We start from the raw sequence: 19,005 nt of genomic DNA, 5'->3' as shown, positions 1-19,005 counted from the left end.
CCCCCCCCCCGGCCACCCACCCCCACTGGGGGGACAAGCAGTTCAGTATAGGTTGTACATGTGTGGCTAATGCAAAACAATAACATAGTAGATGTATTATAAAAGACTGACTATATTTCCCTCCCTCCTATCCCACCTCACACTTGTTCTATTCTCTACTTTGATCCTGTCCCTTTTCAAAAGTGGGTGCTTCCAACTTCCCTCCCCCCCAGCCTGCCCTCCCTTCCATCATCCCCCCTCACATCCCCTTTCCCCCCTATCCTCCTGGAGGGTGAAATCCCCTATTTAGTGTGTATTTCCCTCCCTTCTCAAGCCAGATTCAATAGGAATAAGGTTGACCCATTCCCTTTTGCCTTCCTATTCTTCCCCTCCATTGTAACCATTTTCCCTTGCCTCTTCTGTATGAGATAGTTTGCCCCACTCTGTCTCTCCCCATCTCCTCTCATTATATTCCTCTTACCTCTTAATTTCACCTTTTAAGTATCATCCCTTCCTGTTAAATTGGTCCCATGCCCTCTATCTATGTATACCTGTAAACGTATATACACACATTCACATATGTATTCATATGCCCGAATACCCTCACATAAAGACATATATATATATATATATATATATATATATATATATATATATATATTTCTAATCCCTTCAACTACTGAGAAAAGTTTCATAGGTTACAATTATTGTTTTTCCATGTAGGAATGTTAATAGTTCAACTTTGGCCAGGTGGCTCAGCAAGCAAGAGCACCAGTTCCAGTTCCGGGACAACCCGGATCAAATCCGGGCCCAGACACCCAGCACCACACCCAGAAACAACAACCGGTCATGCAACCCCGAACAAGCCACTCAACCCCGATTGCTTAAAAAAAAAAAATAGTTCAACTTTGATAAGTTCCTTATGATTTCTTTTCCCTGTTTACCTTTTCATGCTACTCTTGCTTCTTGTATCTGAATGTCAAATTTTCTATTCAACTCTGGTTTTTTCAGCAAGAATGCTTGAAAATCCTGTATTCCACTGAATGACCATATTTTCCCCTGAAACATGATACTCAGTTTTGCTGGGTAGGTGACTCTTGGTTTTAATCCCAGCTCCCTTGACCTCCAGAATATCACATTCCAGGCCCTTCGATCCCTCAGTGTAGAAGCTGCCAGATCCTGGGTTATCCTGATTGTGTTTCCACAATATTCAAATTGTTTCTTCCTGGCTGCTTGTAATATTCTCTCCTTAATCTGGGAATTCCGGAACCTGCCTATAATATTCCTAGGAGTTTTCTTTTTGGGATCTTTTTCAGGAGGTGATCAGTGGATTCTTTCAACCTCTATTTTGCCCTCTGGTTCTAAAACATCAGGGCAGTTTTCTTTGAGAACTTCCTGGAGGATGCTTTCCAGGCTCTTACTTTGGTCATGGCTCTCAGGCAGTCCAATAATTTTTAAATTATCTCTCCTGGCTCTATTTTCCAAGTCAGTGGTTTTTCCCATGACATATTTCACATTGCCTTCTATTCTTTCATTTGTTTGGATCTGTTTAACAGCATCTTGATTTCTCATAAAGTCATTAGCTTCCATTTGCTCCAATCTAATTCTGAAGCAATGATTCTCCTCAGTGAGCTTTTGAGATTCTTTTTCCATCTGGCAAATTCGACTTTTTAAGGCATTCTTCTCCTCATTGCCTTTTTGAGCCTCCTTTGCCATTTGAGTCAGTCTGTTTTTTAAGGTATTATTTTCTTCAGTCAGGCTGTTGACTCTCATTTCATAATTTTCTTGCATTGTTCTCATTTCTCTTCCCAATTTTTCCTCCACTTCTCTTATCTGCTTCTTAAGGTGCTCTATGGCCTGTAACCAGCTTGTATTTTCCTTTGAAGCTTTTGGTGCAGGAGTTCTGACTTCACTGTTTTCCTCCTGTTCCATGCCTTGCTCCTTCTTATCCCCAAAATAGGAGTGTAATGTTGGAATCTTCTGTCTGCTTTGTTTCCTTTGCCTGCTCATTTTGCCACTCAATGATTTGACTTTTGGGCTTTTTGCTACAGTAGGACTGTGCCACCAGACAGGGGAGTTTTCATCCCAAACGCTGGGGTTTTCTCAGCTGCTGGAGGTATTAGATGGGTGCCCTCTCTGAGGTCTCCACATGCTCTGGCAAGCTGTACACACACCCCAGGACCTCCACCCTAGACTGCAATCCAGATCCAAGCAGGTTAAAGCAAGAGCGATTACCCCTCAGACTGGTGCTTGGTCCCCCTACACTCTGCAGGCCAGGAGCTGAAGCCGCCACGTGGCGCTGGCAGGCTGTGCTGGAGTCTCAGGGGTTTTTCACTCCGGGGGTAAAAGCCACGCACTCCCACTTCCTGGGTCCCAAAGTCCAGACTGCACTGGCCTCTCACCTTGTCCTTTGCATCTATGTATTGATAAATCTGGAAACAGCCACAGCTGCTGCTGATCTGGAGTCCCTCTGGCTGGTGGCTGGTCAGGCTAAAGCCTCGGCGTGGGGCTGGGCTCGGCTCCCAGAGCGCTGTGCTGGACGATTCGTGCCGGCCTGCCGGGCTGTCCTCAGCAGGAGGTTAGCTTCTCTGTGTCATTTTGTGTGTTCTGCAGCTCCAAAGTTTGTTTAGAGTCCCCTTTTTACATGGATTGGGGAGGGTGGAAGCTGGAGCCGCGGGAAGGTCGTGCTTCTACTCCGCCATCTTGGCTCTGCTCCGTGACAATCTCTTTAGAAGAATAACTCACTGATGCCCTGAAACCTAATATTTTCTTAGGATTCTTCTTCCTCTGAACCACAAAACATAGGTCCTTCTTTCAGAGGTATGATTGCAGAGCTTTTTGTTAGCATTCCATATAATCAGAAATTTTCAATCTCTGAAGGTTAGGCTATAAACCTAACCATGGTGATGTACTCCAAAACTATCAAACAGCAATGGACTTCAAGTTTCTCCTATTTTTAATCTTAAGCCAGTTCCATTTTCTCATGCAGATGAGTAGGTAGAGAAGCAAAGTTCAGAGATATACTAAACCTAGGGGCAGGGTCATTGTTTCTCTTACTTACCTGCCTAACCTCATTCCTCAACTTTTGAAGTATCCCAAAAAGAATCCTGAAAGGGGTTTTACATCAGTATTCATTCCTTCAACGTCAAGTTATGTCATTCATCTGTTTACATGTTATATCTTCTCCTTCTCCCTCCCACCTCCATGTAAGTAAGCAATTTGAAGACTCATTTTGTTTTACTTTCTTTTGTATCCTTAGCAACTTACACAAAACCATGTATGTAGTGGATGCTTAATAAATGTCCACTGGATTGGATTATCATCAAAGCACCCCAGTTCTAAGAATGTAGGGAATCTAATAGAAAGGGTACATGATGTGGAGAAGGCTGCCTCATATTCATTTAGGTTACCACTTATTGTTAGCAGAATCAAACCATTGTTGACAACTGTACAGTTCCAGACCTCAATCCTTTTAGAATTCTTTCTTGATCCTATTGGGTGACCTGATATTTTACTTGCCAAAAACCAAACTCTGTTATTTCAGATGCATGACCATTCAATTCTTAAATGTTGCCAGTTGGAGAGATTTCATATTTTATTTTTAAAAGATGTAACTTGGTATTTATTTTTTAGGCATAGCTAAAAAAATATTATCTGCTATTGCCCAATTGTATCAAGAAATGTTCTCAATAGGGAAGAATAATGAACAATTTAACATTTGAGTCTTAATTACACTACTATTACAAAAGCTAATCATTTGTTTTGATCAAGATCTTCTACTTTAATAACACAAGTTTGGCTCCTATTCTATCCAGGATGGGAATACATACATACATACCTGCACATACACACATATACATAGACATACACATGCATACACATATACATGCATACACACAAATATATACACATCCCTAGAACCACAGGGGTTTTATCCCTGTACAGCTAAAATTACCTCTTTCATACATCTGTGGGAGCCACCCATATTTATATTAAGTCTAAAGGAGATGAGACAAAAAACTATCCTTTGTCCTCCAAATCAAGTTTATCTTATATTATGAGTATTAGCACTATTGCTGTGTTTTATATGACCTTGACATTGGGAGCTGTAGGAATTGAAGGTAAAGGGAGCTAAGGGAGAACTAGAATAGTCAGGAAAGTCTTCATTAGTATTGTTGTGGGCTTGGTCATGTCTCTAAACTTACATGATACCTGGTCAACCATTGTGGAAAATAGTCCCTAATATATTTGAATGGGAAAAAGGATGGAATTCCAGGCAAGGGGAAAAATTTAAGTGAAAGCACAGTGAAGGTATCATCAGCCTGGTGATAGGGTGATGGCACCTTTCTAAGACAGAGGAGAGTGTATTAGGGAATGGGGGGTAGGGGATAGAGAAGGGTTAAATTACAGAAGTTCTTGGAAGCCCAGCAAAGTTGTTTTAACTTGGTATAGGAAGAAATGGGAGGACTCTTGATAGGATAGAAAACTGGTCTCAGAGTCCAAAGGGTCTTGCTATCCTGTTTCTGACATCCTGGCTATACGATATTGGGCAAGTCACTCCTCTCAGTGCTCCCAGACAACTCTCTAAGACCATAAATTGAAGAGGTGATGGTCTATATTTCTAGAAGGAGTTTCTTCACTAGAAGCTTCCCATATCAGCAAAGTCATAAATGTAGTTTTAAAAAATAAGAGGAAATAGGGAGTCATTTTAAACTTTTTGATCAGGGAAGGACATAGTAAAAACAGAATTGGGTTGTTATGTACTATTCACAAAGGCTTGCAGTAGATACACTGTCTGGACTTCTAATAGAGAAAAAATAGCAAGTTTTGGAGTCACTATGTCTGAATGTGAAGTCTATGATGGAGACCCTATATGAGATGAAAAGTTTCAGTGTGGTCCTGATTGACAGAGGAGTTCCCATGAGAAGGCAAGAAGTCTATGAAAACCTTAATACAAAGGATAGTTTTCAAAACAAGGACTTCCTCATTGCCTCATTTCCTTCAAGTCTCAGCTAAAATCTCACCTGAAAGAAACCTTTCCCAATCTTCCTTAATCTTGATGCCTTCCCATTTAGATTATCTCCATATCAATCAATTAACATTTATTAAGTGCCTACTATGTGCCAGGTCCTGTGCTAAACACTGGAGACAAAAAAAAAGAGGAAAAAAAAGTAATCTCTGCCCCCTAGGAGCTTACAATCTAATGGGAGGGGGATAATAGACAACTAAATACATACAAAGCATGTTATGTACAGAATAAACAGAAATAATTAAAAAAGAGAAATTACTGGAATTAAGAGGGGTTAGGAAAGACTTCTTGTAGAAGGTCAAATATTAATTGGATCTTAAAGGAAGCCAGGGAGATCATTTATTGGAGCAAAAAAGGTAGAGCATTCCATGCTCTAAATCACTATTGATTAGAGAAATGCAAATCAAAACAACTCTGAGGTACCACATCTCACCTGCCAGATTGGCTAAGATGACAAAACAGGAAAATGATAAATGCTGGAGAGGATGTGGAAAAAAAATGGAACACTAACACATCACTGGTGGAGTTGTGAACTGATTCAACCATTCTGGAGAGCAATCTGGAACTATGCCCAAAGGGTTATAAATAATTTCATATCCTTTGACCCAGCAATACCACTTCTAGGGTTGTATCCCAAAGAGATCATAGAAGTGGGAGGAAGACCCATATGTACCAAAATATAGCAGCTCTTTTTGTGGTGGCAAAGAATTGGAAATTAAGGGGATACCCATCAATAGGGGAATGGTTGAACAAGTTATGGTATACGAATGTAATGGAATACTATTGTGCTATAAGAAATGAGGAGCAGATGGACTTCATATTGTAATAGTAATGGAATTTAAATATCCCCCTGCATTGGCTTGGTTTTTGGATTGATTGTGTTAAAATCCAGAGCTTGTGAATCCCACTTGTGGGATGGACTTGTTGATGTGCAAAGAGAGGGATGAACTGGGAGGAGCTGGTGACTTAAATTTAGAGAGACACAAGCAAAGAGAGAGAGGCAGAAGAACTTTTTGGAAGCAGCATCTTGGAGGCAGAGAGAGACGGAGAGCATTGCGGAGGGCCAGTTTGAATTGCCCAGGACTTTTGAGAGCTGCCACCCAGAGCTGCCAAGGACTGAGGAGACATGGCTGTTTTGCTAGTACTTTGTCTGTCTGTTTTGATGTTGTTTTGCCAGATTTGTTCACTGGTGAAAGCCAGTCCTGTTGTTGCAGAGGTTCTAGAACCTGGCTGTTGGTTCAGAGCTCCTGAGACTGTTCTGCAAACAGAGAGTGAATTCTGTCCACTGGTGAAGGACAGTGCTGTTTTGCAGAGGTCCTGGAACCTTGCTGTTGTTTCAGAAGCCCTGAAGAAGGATTTTCTTGTTGTATGTTTACAGAAATCCTGGAAGAGGGTTTTGCTAATATTTTCAGGGGTCCTAGGACTGTTCTGCAGACAGAGAATGAATTAATGAAGACACTGGCAATGTATCTTGTGGCCTTGCTAAGTTTTGTCTCCCCAGGAACAAAGATTGCTGAGAACTTGCCTTGGTCAAGTTGAAGAAAAGACCTCTCTTTGGGTATTAAATGCTGTGCTTAAGCTTGTTGTAACTCTGGGGTAGATTCAATTGTGATCTAAGGGTGATGAACTTTTGGCTTTTTTGTGCTCTGTGACTGACCAAATGAATGTACTTTACTTATGATTGGAAACTAATCTCCATTTGAGAAGAGGGGCTTTGTGGTTGACTAAATGAATGTACAGTCTAGGGGTGGAGTAGTACTTGGAGATTATTGAATTATACTTGGTGAATGCTGTATTTTGAATTATGCTATATTTTGATTTTCTCTGTTCTTAATATTTCACTGAATAAAATGGAGAGCACCTATGCTGGTATTTTGAACCTTGGGAAGTTGCCTTTGCTTGGCATTACACATATTTACCTGGAGAAGCTTATATTAACTGATGCTGAGTGAGAAGAGCAGAACCAGGAGAAATTTGTACACAATCATAGACACAACATATGTGTGATGACCAACTTTGATAGACTGGAATCTTCTCAGCAATGAAGGGTTATACGTCAAGTCCAAAAGACTTATTATGGAGAGAGATGTCTACATTCAGAGAAAGAACTAGAAAGAACAGAGTTTGAATGCAGATTGAAGCTAACTATTATTTGCTCTTTTTCTTTTTCTTGTTTGGTTTTGTTTCCTCTTTCTCATTGTTCATTCCATCAGATACAACCCTTCTTTATAATGTGACTAATATCTAATGTGAAAGTATTTGTAGATCCTATACTTGATTGTATGCCACCGGGGTTGGGGGCAGGGAAGGAGGAGGAGAAAATTTGAAACTTGAGGAACTGTGGAACGGAATCTTGTAAAGTAAAAGTAACCAAGCAAATTAATAAAGACAAAAAGAAAGGGTAAGCATTGCAGGCATGGAGTACAGTCGGAGAAAATTCCTGGAGATAAGAGATGAAGTGCCTTGTTCACAGAACAGCCAAGACGCAAGTTTCATTGAATCAAGTGTGTTTTGGGTAGTAAGGCATAAGAAGACTGGAAAGAGAGGAAGAGGCTAGTTATGAAGGGCTTTGAATGCCAAATAGAACTTCCAGAGGCAATAGGGAGCTACTGAAGTTTAAGTAAGGGAGAGGTGTTTATGAATCGTTGTTGCATGTTGTCTCCCCCTTTAGACTGTGAACTTTTTGAGAGCAGGGATTGTTTGTTTGTATTTTTCTTTGTAGCCCCTGAAATTAACACAGTGCGCCTGGAACATAGTAGGCACTGAAAAAAAGCTTGTCTACTGACCAACTAGCATTGTGTCACAAGCATGTTAAAGAGAGAACTGTGCCTTCCACCTAAGACAGAGAAGTTCCGGAATTGTCTCTTAGCCATAGTGATGTGTATCTAACCAACAGTGACTTGTCTCACCTGAAAAAGAATCACAGTGTACCTACAAATGGGCAGTGTACATGAGTAACCATCATTGCCATCTGCTGGCAGCTGTGCTACATTTCAGGAAGAGCTACATGATAATAATGATTCGGCATCACACAGTACATGTTTAAGGAGGGTTTAAAGACAATTAATCTTGGAGTAAATTGAAGATCTGGGATCCTAACCCAGGTCTTCTGACTCTAAGCACAATGCTCCTATTGCTGAATTATGCTGCCTCAGATATCACACATATATCTACATGTATCTACAGAAGTCACAGTGTTTGACTACCTCCCTTGGTAATGTCTTATAGCCTATGATAACCCTCAGAGAGAGTTTTTCCTTTACATTTTAAAATGTAAATCCAAGTGGGAGGGTGTAAAAGATCAGTATTTGTAGCAGCATTTTGTGTTAAGATACAAGAATTTCAAGATACACTGGGTATAGAAATACTGAGAAAGAAGAGTACCTTGTTTTGTTTTTTGTTTTTTGTTTTTTTTTTATAACAGTCTACGCCTACCCAGAGAGGAAAAGGTGATTATGAATCTAGGAAATTCTGTGAATTCTTTGGAACTATTCCTTTCTCTATATTTAGCTAAAGAAAGGATTCCCTTTGTTTATTATACCATTTTCTTTTTTTTAATTGCCTTTAAAAATGTATCATTGCAAATAAATCTTTCATTGAAATCAGAAATTCTTAACTTTTTTGTCACCTATCTCTTTGGCAGCCTGAAGCCTATGGATCCTTTTCAAAATAAGGTTTTAAATGCATAAAATAGAATATATAGGATTCCAAAGAAAATAATCTAGATTGTAATAGAGTTAGCAAAATGTGTGTGTGTGTGTGTGTGTGTGTGTGTGTGTGAAAGTTCCTGGGTCCCAGGTAAAGAACCCTTTATCTAAACGTTATTAAAAAGAGATTCTCCAGAATAGTCAATCAGTCTATAAACATTCTTAGGTACCTATTATGTGCCAGGTATGGTATAGTAGAAAGAGTTCCAATGTTAGAGTTAAAAGTCCTGTTAAAGATTGCCTGTACAACTTATTATCTATGTGATATGATGCCAATCAGAATTTTCTAGGGTCTCAGTTTCCTCATATGTAAAATGAGGTGGCTGCACTAGGTGGCTTTTGGTGGTCCTTCATATCTAGATGTATAATCTGAAAACAGTCACTTTTATTTGACTTCATGAAGAACTTTTAAAAATAGACAAAAATGTGGGACATGGTACACAAAAATAATTCATGCTGCTGTATATGCAGGGCATGTGAATCAGCATCAATGATTCATTGCTTGTTAATATCAAGCCCAAGGAGAAATGCTTGATTTTCTGTAATAAGAGTTGGCTGTGAATTCAGCTGCCAACAGTTATTGGGTTTATTATTCTCTGAAGATCTGGAGAGATGATTATGTTTTCAAGAAGGTGTGAGTTATGTACTTTAGCCTTTTCAAAGGGTTTTATCAAACTTGTGACAATACAATAACGATCAAATTGATGAAAGACAATAATCACCTTGTATTGATGTTGCCTTTTGTTTGGTGGCTAATACTCATGTTTTTTAGCCATACAAGGCCTTTTCTGAACCCTATGGTTGTGAGTACTTTCTTTCTTCTCCCCAAATTGTTCTTATATACTTATCCATTTACATGTAATATGTTTCATAAAAATACTAAGAGACTTTTAAAAAATCTTTGCAATCTCAGTGCCTAATACAGTGTCTTTTATACATAGTTGGAACATAAAAAATGCTTGTTAAATTGACTTTCCTTATACTGGACATATTAGACTTTTATAATTTATGAATAGAACAGAAATATTTCTGCTTCTTTAAGACACACATGGGAATATATCTAAGATTTCTAACACTTTGACAGTTTCAACAAGACCTACATCACCAAAAGGAAAATCACTATTTTGATTTTGAACATAGTTCCTATACAAATAATCTCTCTTCCTCTTTTTTTGATACCTGTACATAAACATACAGGTTCACAACAAAAGATTCCTTGTGTTCTACATAGGAAAAAATATAAATGTGGCAAATTTTTGAATGTAGTTATTTATTTATAATGCTACATTGTAATGAAAACCTAATGATAGCTAATAATTGCTCTGTCAGGAAGATGGTTATAGAACTTCAATCTTTTTAAATTTTACATTCTGATCATTTTATATAGGATCTGAAGTACAATTGTGATTCAAAAATGCAACTCCAGGAATAGCTTTTATTTTGGAATTGGGTTATGCACATCTCATTCGTTGTGAACATGGCGTGCCCATCTGATCAATAGACTGATGGAGCGTGCATGGCCTGCTCTGTCCGAACCTCCCATTTTCAACCTAATTAGCAGCTGCTCAAAGATGGGAAACAGGTGCAGATCCAGGGACAGACCAGGGAAGTCTGCCTGTAATTAACAAGGAAAAAAGGGTCAGATATTGGGAAGAATATCAAATCTCAGTCCACTGGGGCTGGCATGCTGGCCTCAAAGGCAGAGTCACCTGAGATCTTAAGCATGCTAATGTAAATTATGCAAGCTTTCCAACAACATGGCTGCATAATCAGTTGGCAGAGTGGAAAGGGCTCACTGTCTGGGAGGATGGGGGTGGGTGGGAAGAAGCAGCTATAAGACTTAGTTTTTCTCATGTATTGTGGACTTGGGGAGGGAGGGGACAGACGGATTTAGGTAATGGAGGGTTTTCCCTTTTGGCAGTATTGCAATGCTTTAAAGAGAGGGCTAACATTTCATCGCACTTCTAATGTTGGAAGGAGGGAAATCCCAGAATGTGTTAGTATTGAACTATTATCTGCCAGGGGACATTTGGTCTAAGCAAATTCATTTTGGAAACATGGCTCTTCTTCCTAATGGGTATATCACCTTAAAAGTTGATTTGTTGGACTTGATCCACAGTCACTCATGGGATGGCCCATTTGAAAGAAATAAAGCCCTGCTGAGAGGGTTTATGAAGTCTACATTGGGAAGGTCATACGATAAATAATAACTTACAATAATAATAGCTAAGATTTATATAGTACTAAGTAGGTGCCAGACACTATGCCAAGGAACTTACAATTACTGTCTTATTTGATCCTCACAATAAACCTCCGAAGTAGGTCCTAATATTATCATCCCCATTTTATAGGCAAGAAAATTGAGGCAAATAGAAGTTAAATGACTTGCCCAGAGTCATACAGCTAGTAAGTGCCTGAGGTCAAATCTGAACTCATCTTCCTGACTCCTGCCCTGGCACTGTATCCACTGTGCCACCTAGCTGCCCTAGACCATATTTCTAGCCAGTCAATGAGGGACAAAGATGCTGGGATAAGACCAAATGATCTGCCAGGCATCTACATTACCAAAGAACCATGGGACATCGATCCACATTCAACTCTTGATCAACCCCCTACAGAAGAGAATCTACTATTTAACCATCCTTCCTGTTTCTTAGTGCCCATTTTTATTACATACCCTTCAACTTATGGACTTAAGAATTGGGAGAATGATTTTGAATGAACACTTGAGGGCTTAGAATAAATTTACCTTTACCATTTTATCCTTATTCGTATATGCATAACTTGCCAAACTACAGGAGAAAGACAGTAGGAAGTAGAAAGTGTAAAAGTAAATCTTTATGCCCTCTGTCAACTGATTATTCAGGCTTATTGTTGGACAGCTTTTATAATTTGCAATGGCATGTAGGAAAATGGTCCCTTTCCCTGTAGTTTCTATGGTTCCCTATAGTCACAAGATGATTTTCTGGACTGTGGTGATCAGAGAGGGACACCAGGTAATACTAATCCTCTGTTTCAAAATTTCCCCCAATCAAAGTATTTATAGAATTTCTTTTTTATGAACCAACTGAGAAAGAGACTTAATTAGCAGTTTTGCCACTTTAGAAAAGCTTCACAAAATCTCCCTGGGCAAATAAGGTGAAATGTGTCCTCAAATCAGATTTTTATGGCAAATTGTAGTGAGGTGAGGTGCCCTGAAACAAATGCGTCATAGTTGCTTCTGTGGGTGGTTATCCTCAGACACCTCAGAACTACTGCAGAGAAGACCAAGCTGAAAGGGAGGAGGAAGAAGGCTTTGTGGTAGTTTCCTATGTTAAAATCATTTTTCTTGCTAATTAGATGTCAAATTTGGCCATTTTTGTGATATCAAAGGATTATGGGTTGTCAACACCATTTAAATTTTGGTACCCTGTGATAAAAAGCCCTGGGCACATCTTAGTTATAACTCCAACTCTGGGAAGGGGGTCAAGGACTCCAAGTTGTATATGGATTGATAAAATACTGTAAGTTACTCTCTGCATTACCAAATGATCAATGATTTACATGGTCCTCACTTTCTCTACAGCTATACACTAATCCCCTTATTTTCAGAGTAGAGAAGTGTGTGGTCTCAGGATAAGAGTACTTGACTGTGAGCCTGAAGATCTTGATTCTAGCTCTAGCTTTATCACATACTAGTTGTGTGACAATTAAACAAGTCAGTTAACTTTTTTGAAGCTCAATGCCTTTATCTGTAAAATGAGGAAAGGGCTATATAAACATGAGTTATTATCATATACTTTCAGAACTATAAGGAGCTTTTGAAATAACCCAGTCTAATACCCTCAGGGTATGGAGGTCTAGAGGTGTGAATGAGGAAATGGAGATCCAGAAGTGGTAAAGCACTTACCCAAGGTCACAAAGCTAGGGAGTGGCTGAAATAGAACTAGACTTCAGGTTACCTGACTCACGATGCAGTTCTCTTACCATTACACTAAATTACTCATCTGTTTTAGATTTTCTCGTTCTTGTATTGACTTCTGGGGACAGTGGGTATAGAGGGATCATTAGTCTATTCCTGAGTCAAGATCTTGTTTTGCAGATTTGAGGTGCTGAAGTTACCCTGTGTTAAGGCATGGAATGTGATGTGGTCTCTCTCACATACAGAATTGATCAGAGTTGGATGGGTCCTCAGAAGATTCCTAGTGCAACATGCTCTTTCACAGCAGGGATATTTAACCACCTTTTTTGTCAGACTGGTGAAGTCTAGGGATGTATTCTCAGAATCATGTTTTAAATGCATAAAATAAAACATAAGTTTACAAAGGAAACCAATTATATTGATCAGTGCTGTCAAACTCAAATAGAAACGTGGTCACTAAACTATACAGGGGATGTCTGTGGGCCATATGCTAACTTAGTTTTTAAATGTAACATTATGGTTAATAGATTTAATATATTTTTCTTAAATATTTTCAGATTATATTTTCATCTGGTATGGGCTGCACTTGAGAGTGAGTATTGTAAGCTGTATATGGCCCCCAGCTCCTGTGTTGACATCTCTGCTCTACAGTGTCCCTGAAGAGGGATCTTCCAGTCTAGCAAATCACTATGACACACTCCCCTATACATGTGTCATTCTGTACCTTAAAATATGTCACTTCTCTGTCATAAATAGTATGTTTCCTCATTGGTCTTCTGGAATCATGAATGGTCATTGTATTGATCATAATTTTTATGGCTTTCAAAGTTGTTAATTTCTAGTGTTGTTATTGCATAACACATTCTCCTGGTTCTGCTGTTTTCTTTTTTCATCAATTTATATTAAAAAATAAAAAATGCTATTTTTTTTACAATGTGATGATACTCTGTCACATTCATATATCACATTCCTCATTTGTTGCTCAGTCTCTTATTTCCCAGTTTTTGTTTTGTTTTTGGCTAACACACATAGAACTGTTCTAACTATTTTCCTTCTTATTTGATCACTTTTGTGTATAGGTTTAGCAGCTGGGTCAAAAGGCACATACCATTTAGTCTTAGGAAATTTACTTTTATATCTCATAGTAGAAAGAATATTAGATTTGGAGGCAGGTAAACCTGAGTTCAAATTGTGTTCCTGATGCTTTCTGGCTTCATGACTATGAAAAATGCACCTCAGGATTGTTGAGGGTGTAAAATTAGATTTTACATAGACCCATATACATGTGTATATGTGTATTATATATGTATATATTCAGATAAATATTCTTACAGAGAAAGAGAAAGCTTTGCAAGCTTTAAAGTGTTATAAAATAAAACATTCTTTCTTTTTTTTTAACTAGACCTGTGATTTCATTGGTATAGGGAACTCCCTGTGTGGAAATTCTCTTCACCAGTAGCAAAGTTGTAGTTGCTTTGCAATGAATGAATGGATAAATATGTACACATATGCAGACACCTATGCAATATACATATGCATGAATACATATGTAGACATGTGTCTCTTCATTGCCCTTTACAATGGTACAGCCTAAACTTTTTGGAGACCCCTGTATTTCAGGATTTGTGGTCACATAATATCTCTGCAAGAATATTAGTGTCAAAAGTTGTACTTTTGTTCCATGCATGGAGAAACTTGGACTCATTCAAATCATTGCACAATTTCCCAACAGTGATTTCCTACTTCTGTTCAATTTTGTTCTAACTTATTGTCTGGGAATAAATATAAAAAATGAGATTCTGAGAAATAGGAGGGAATTGTTGGGTCTTAGTAATATGGGTGCCAAGTGTCAAGAATGCCATATACAACAGCAGGCTTATGATTTCTTCTGTGTAGGAAAATCCTAGGGAAGGAACCAAATCTAGTAAAGCACATTGGCAACTCTTCTTCAAATTATGATCTTAGACAGTTGCCAGGGGCACTGAGACTTGTCCAGGTTCATGGAGCCAGTATGTTATAAGCAGGATTTGAAACCAGGTTTTCTTTACTCCAAGGCCAGCCTTCCATCCCCTATGCTATGCTCCCTCTCTCAGTGTCTACTTCAATTAAATAACTCACCAAAGACAGGTACAATTTTTGAGCAGTGCTTTGGAAAAAGAAACCACTGGAGAGTCAGTGATTTTCCCCCTTAATCTTACCCCTTTCTCTTCCTGATCACTCTAAGACCACCTTATTCTTGGACAAGTCAGATGCTGTTTCCTTTTAGGAAAGTTCTTCAATCTGTTCTTAAGTGTATGAAGACAGCTCATGTGAACCCTGGACCTCCTAGTTTCACCAGCTCTTACAAACAAGCACAGTCCCACTGAAAAGAGTGGATTGTAGCCACCTCTCTTGCTCTTGAAGAAGTGAAAAAATGATGGAGCAAAGAGAAAATGAGAACATGGAAAATAGATGATCAGAAATTTAATAAATATTAATTGAGAACCTAACATGTACCAGGCACTGTAATAGGCCCTGAGGACATAGAGTGAAGCAGAAGACAGTCTGTGCCCTCAAGGGGCTTACAGTCTAATAAGGAGGTAATATGTAAACCACTATCTGCAAGCAAGATACATACAGGATAAATTGGAACTAATCAACAGAAAGTACTAGAAAAGAGAATAGGGAGAGGTTTTCTGTAGAAGATGGGATTTTGCTGGGATTTAAAGGAAACCAGAGAAGTCAGTAGGCAGAGGTGAAGAATGAGGATTGGAAGAATGAGGAATAGCCAGAGAAAATACCCAGAATATGGAGATGGAATGTCTTATTTGAGAAACAGCAAAATGACTAGTGTCCCAGGATTGAGAGAGTATGAGGTGTGTGCATGGGGGAGACTGCAAGGTGTAAGGAGACTGGAAAGGGGTGAAGGACAAGTTATAAAGGAATTTGAATGTCAGAGGATTTTATATTTGATCCTAGAGATGATATGGAGCCACAGGAATTTATTGAGTAGGGAAGTGACATATATACACCTGCGCTTTAGGGAAATCACTTTGAAAATGAAGTAAAGGATAGAGTAAAGTGGGAGACTGGTTTGGGGAGACTGACAAGCAGGTTATTGCAAGAGTCCAAGTTTGAGGTGATAAAGACTTACAACCAGGGTGGTGGCAGTATTCGGACAGAAGGAGGCATATGCAAGAGATGTTACAAAGGTAAAATTGACAAGCTTTTGCAAGAGATTGGATATAGATGAGTGGATGGGGAAGTAAGAGAGAATGAGGAATCAATGACACCAAGGCTTTGAGTCAGCAACTGGGCGAATGGAGGTACCCTGAAGTTAAGAAGTAACGAGTGCTTTTAAGGAAAAATAACTAATCCAAGTTTGGACACGCTGAGTTTAAGATGTTTTATGAGACATCTAGTTTGTGGAATTCAATAGAATAAGAGTGAAGACAGAATGAAGATTCAAAAATATCAGCCAATTGTTACATAACATATTTACATCTGAAAAGCATTTTTCCTTACATTTGGTCTTCCATTTGATCCTTACAACTACCCTGTGAAGTATATATTAGAGGTATTGTTATTGTTATTTTTTTGCCATTAAATGGAAGAAGAATCAAGCTCGGAGAGAATTAAAGTGACTTGCTCATGCTTGCACACCTATTAAATATAAGGGAGAAGATTCAAATCCAGAACTTCCCTGACTCTAAGCCCAGAAGTTGTGACAATGCCATGTCTCATCTCTGGATGAAAGCAACAAAATCAGAACAGCAAATATACAAATTATAACTACATAATCTCCTCCAAACAAACAGCAAGTGATTCTGACAAGTACAAAGATGAAAAAGATATGAGAGGTAGGGGGACAGGAGCAAAAGAAAAAAAAAAGATGTTATTGTTATTTTGTTAAGTTTATTCATGTCTGTATATCTACATTTATATCTATACCTGTTTATATTTATATATTTATTTATATCTATGTATATGTTTATATCTAGATATATCTACATCTATGCCTTTGTCTCTCTTAACCTACCTATGTCTATGTCTCTGTCTATATTATATGTAATCTATTTTATTTATATATACATATTTATATATACATAAATTATATATATATATATGTATTTCTCTTAGCAAACTTTAGTTTGGAAATTATGGTTTTATGTAGGATTCCATTTTTTGTTTTGTTTATTTATTTGATTACTTTTCTTTAGAGGTTATGTAGCTTAATGGATAGAGGGTAGATAGACTATGACTAGGATTCAAGTCCCTGCCTCTGACACATAATGACTTTTGTGAGCACAAAAAATCACTTGCCCTCTCATTTTCCCCAGATAACTCTATAAGACTATAAATTACAAAGCAGGTACTGATCTGCATTGGTCAAAGGAATCTCCTGACCAATATTACTATGATGAAATGACAGATCTAGGCCTGTCCAAATGCTGATTGTTTTTAGTTTATGATAATTAAAATTAATAATTAAATAAAATACTTTAAAAATTTGTAATATAATAATTAGACTTTAAAAAAGATACAGAATGAAGGCAGAAAAAGGAGTCATTTTGATGAATAGGTCAAACCATTGATGAAAAATCAATCAGCTATGGTGTGCAAAGAAAGGAAATTATTTTAGTTCCCTTATCAGCAAAGGTTAGACTAGATGAACTCTAAGGCCCTTTTAAAGTCTCAATCTATGAAATAAAAGACCTCGAGTTCATGTTGTATCAGGCTTAGTTGAAGGCACAGAGGATGCTTCACATGGAGAAGACTTAGGGTGAACATAAACCTCATCTTTAAGTATTAGAAGGGTCATCATGAAGGAGAGGGTCTGGTTTGGGTCACTTAGCTCCAGAAGGCAGAATGGACAGGAGAACAATGGGCAGAAGCTGTGGTGAGGCTATTTTAACTTTGATATAATGAAGCAATTGAACATTTAAGGCTTTCCAAAAGTGAATGGGCTGCCTTGAAAAGTAGTGAATTGTGTGATAGGGATGCCAAAACAAAGTGTATCATTGAAGCATCTAAAGAAATTATAGAAAAGAGCAAAAAGGAAGTTAATAAGGAGGATATAGAAAAACAGAATAGTTTTGGTACTATGTTAAATTTAATAAAGATAGGGAATGGAGCTATAATTTATTTGCTGAAAGAGACTCATGGGTAAGGAAATTCCTTAGCAATGCAGGCTGGCACCTTCTCTACATCTTATAGCCTTAGAGAATTTCCTGGCTTGTCCAGAGGCACATAGTTAATAAGTGTTAGAGGCTGGATTTGAACACAGGCTTTTATAACTTCAATAGCAGCTTTTTTCCCACAAGCTATAGGTAATAGAGACTTAAAGTTTCATATATATATATATATATATATATATATATATGCCTGTTTTTCTGCTCTTCTTTGTTCATAATATATGTCAGGTTTACTTAACACAGGATTTTTAAAAAAGAAATGATTAAGTTATTCCTCACTAGAGGTTTTTCAACAAAGGTTGATTGATTGCTTGTTGGGTATGTTGTAGGAGAGATTCTCCTTCAAGTGGAGGTTGGATCAGATGAACAAAGTTCCTTTCAAGCCTTGAAAATTTGTGAATTATGGAAGGTACTCAACAAAGGGTTGGCTGTCTTAGAAAGAAATGGGGCAAAATTGAAAGAATGGCACCTTTGGCCTATGAAAGAATTTAATCTCTTTGAGTTGCAGTTTCTTCCTTTACAAAATTGAACATGTTAGGGCGGCTAGGTGATGCAGTGAGTAAAGCGCTGGTCCTGGAGTCAGGAGGCCTTGAGTTCAGTTCCGGCCTTAGACACTTAACACCCACACAAAAGAACTAGCTGTGTAACCTTGGGCAAGTTACTTAACCCCAATCTTAACCCCAATTGCCCTCCAAAAAGGTAAAAAAAAAAAAGAGAGAAGAACAGGTTGGTCTAGGTTATTTGGGAGTTTCTTCTTTGTTCTATTAAAATATCATTAAAAAAATGTGCCACTTTCATGATAAGTCCTATTTTTAAAGATTTACATTAAGATAATCTACTAAAATCATAGATTTATAGCTAGATGAGACTTTAATGAATATTTATCCCTGCCTTAACATGGGAAGTGATTTGCTTATGTTTCATTTAACAAAGATTTGCTAAGCACTGATTGCCAGATATTGTGATAGGCACTGTGGATAAAAAGACAAAAAACAAATAGTTCTTGCCTTCAAGAAACTTACTTTCTCTTGGAGAAAAACAAAATATAAGAAAACTTTCTCTTGTATGAAAATACCACCCATAATATTAATGCATAATATATACTAAGTAGGTATAAAGTAATTTGGGAGGCACTAATGATCAGAGACATCTTGAAAATCTCTTGTGTCACTTAAGTTGAACCTTGAAGGGAATTAGGGATTTTAAGAAGGGAGA

Source organism: Petaurus breviceps, unplaced genomic scaffold (assembly GCF_028583685.1).
Source record: "Petaurus breviceps papuanus isolate PSGF00001 unplaced genomic scaffold, PetGlider_PUasm1.0 90822, whole genome shotgun sequence".
NCBI classification, from domain to species: domain Eukaryota; kingdom Metazoa; phylum Chordata; class Mammalia; order Diprotodontia; family Petauridae; genus Petaurus; species Petaurus breviceps.
The sequence above is the reverse complement of the archived record's forward strand: the minus strand, read 5'-3'. Positions refer to the sequence as shown.